Source organism: Cornus florida, unplaced genomic scaffold (assembly GCF_030987335.1).
Source record: "Cornus florida cultivar Cherokee Brave unplaced genomic scaffold, ASM3098733v1 CherokeeBrave_3.0.0_Hap2_scaffold_55, whole genome shotgun sequence".
In the NCBI taxonomy this organism is placed as follows: domain Eukaryota; kingdom Viridiplantae; phylum Streptophyta; class Magnoliopsida; order Cornales; family Cornaceae; genus Cornus; species Cornus florida.
Genome location: NW_026775885.1, coordinates 1 through 2500, shown reverse-complemented (window position 1 = coordinate 2500; position 2500 = coordinate 1).

The window sequence follows — 2500 nt, the reverse complement described above, 5'->3', positions numbered from 1 at the left end:
TTTTTTTCGAAAAATTTTTTTTCACAAAAACTTTTTTTTTTTTTTTTCCCCAAAAAATTTTTTTTTTCGTTCCAAGCTAACCAAGACATCTACTATTCACTAGTAGAGCAATCGAGACTGCAAAGCAAGCAATGGCCTTACTTGCAGCTCTTGGTGCTGAGAACTCCCCCCCCCCTATAGTAGTCTTAAGTAAAACCACAGCTCTGACAGGAGTAGATATTGCATGCGAGCGAGGAGTCGTAATGGGCAAAATTGACTCGGGGGACCTCCAAATCGAATTCCGTTTCGAGCAAAACACTTCTTAGGCTTCAAGGAAGCTCCCATAAAATTTCCAAACCCAAACTCCAAACTTCATTTTTTAGCCTACAATGCCCACGTGCACGCCGGTGTGCACGCAGGGGTGCTTGAGCATGCGGGAGAGGAGCCATAATGGGCAACATTGACTCGGGGGACCTCCAAATCGAAATCCGTCTCGAGCAAAACACTTCTTAAGCTTCTAGGAAGCTCCCATAAAACTTCCAAACCCAAACTCCAAACTTTATTTTTTAGCATACAATGCCCACGTGCACGCCGGGGTGCTTGAGCGTGCGGGCGAGGAGCCATAATGGGCAACATTGACTCGGGGGACCTCCAAATCGAAATCCGTCTCGAGCAAAACACTTCTTAAGCTTCAAGGAAGCTCCCATAAAACTTCCAAACCCAAACTCCAAACTTTATTTTTTAGCATACAATGCCCACGTGCACGCAGGGGTGCTTGAGCATGCGGGAGAGGAGCCATAATGGGCAACATTGACTCGGGGGACCTCCAAATCGAAATCCGTCTCGAGCAAAACACTTCTTAAGCTTCTAGGAAGCTCCCATAAAATTTTCAAACCCAAACTCCAAACTTCATTTTTTAGCATACGATGCCCACGTGCACGCCGGGGTGCACGAGCGTGCGGGCGAGGAGTCGTAATGGGCAAAATTAACTCGGGGGACCTCCAAATCGAAATCCGTCTCGAGCAAAGCATTTCTTAGGCTTCTAGGAAGTTCCCGTAAAATTTTCAAACCCAAACTCCAAACTTCATTTTTTAGCACACAATGCCCACGTGCACGCGGGGGTGCTTAAGCGTGCGGGCGAGGAGTCATAATGGGCAAAATTAACTCGGGGGACCTCCAAATCGAAATCCGTCTCGAGCAAAGCACTTCTTAGGCTTCTAGGAAGCTCCCATAAAATTTCCAAACCCAAACTCCAAACTTCATTTTTTAGCATACGATGCCCCCGTGCACGCGGGGGTGCTTGAGCGTGCGGGGGAGGAGTCATAATGGGCAAAACTAACTCGGGGGATCTCCAAATCAAAATCCGTCTCGAGCAAAGCAGTTCTTAGGCTTCTAGGAAGCTCCCATAAAATTTCCGAACCCAAACTCCAAACTTCATTTTTTAGCATACTATGCCCACGTGCACGCCGGGGTGCACGAGCGTGCGGGCGAGGAGTCGTAATGGGCAAAATTAACTCGGGGGACCTCCAAATCGAAATCCGTCTCGAGCAAAGCATTTCTTAGGCTTCTAGGAAGTTCCCGTAAAATTTTCAAACCCAAACTCCAAACTTCATTTTTTAGCATACGATGCCCACGTGCGCGCCGGTGTGCACGTCGGGGTGCACGAGCGTGCGGGCGAGGAGCCGTAATTGGCAAAATTAACACGGCGGACCTCCAAATCGAAATCCGTCTCGAGCAAAGCATTTCTTAGGCTTCTAGGAAGTTCCCGTAAAATTTTCAAACCCAAACTCCAAACTTCATTTTTTAGCATACGATGCCCACGTGCACGCCGGTGTGCACGAGCATGCGGGCGAGGAGTCATAAAGGGCAAACTTAACTCGGGGGACCTCCAAATCGAAATCCGTCTCGAGCAAAGCATTTCTTAGGCTTCTAGGAAGCTCCCATAAAATTTTCAAACCCCAAACTCCAAACTTCATTTTTTAGCACACAATGCCCACGTGCACGCGGGGGTGCTTAAGCGTGCGGGCGAGGAGTCATAATGGGCAAAATTAACTCGGGGGACCTCCAAATCGAAATCCGTCTCGAGCAAAGCACTTCTTAGGCTTCTAGGAAGCTCCCATAAAATTTTCAAACCCAAACTCCAAACTTCATTTTTTAGCCAACGATGCCCACGTGCACGCCGGGGTGCACGAGCGTGCGGGCGAGGAGTCATAATGGGCAAAATTAACTCGGGGGACCTCCAAATCGAAATCCGTCTCGAGCAAAGCATTTCTTAGTCTTCTAGGAAGCTCCCATAAAATTTTCAAACCCAAACTCCAAACTTCATTTTTTAGCATACGATGCCCACGTGCACGTCGGGGTGCACGAGCGTGCGGACGAGGAGTCATAATGGGCAAAATTAACTCGGGGGACCTCCAAATCGAAATTCGTCTCGAGCAAAGCATTTCTTAGGCTTCTAGGAAGCTCGCATAAAATTTTCAAACCCAAACTCCAAACTTCATTTTTTAGCATACGATGACCA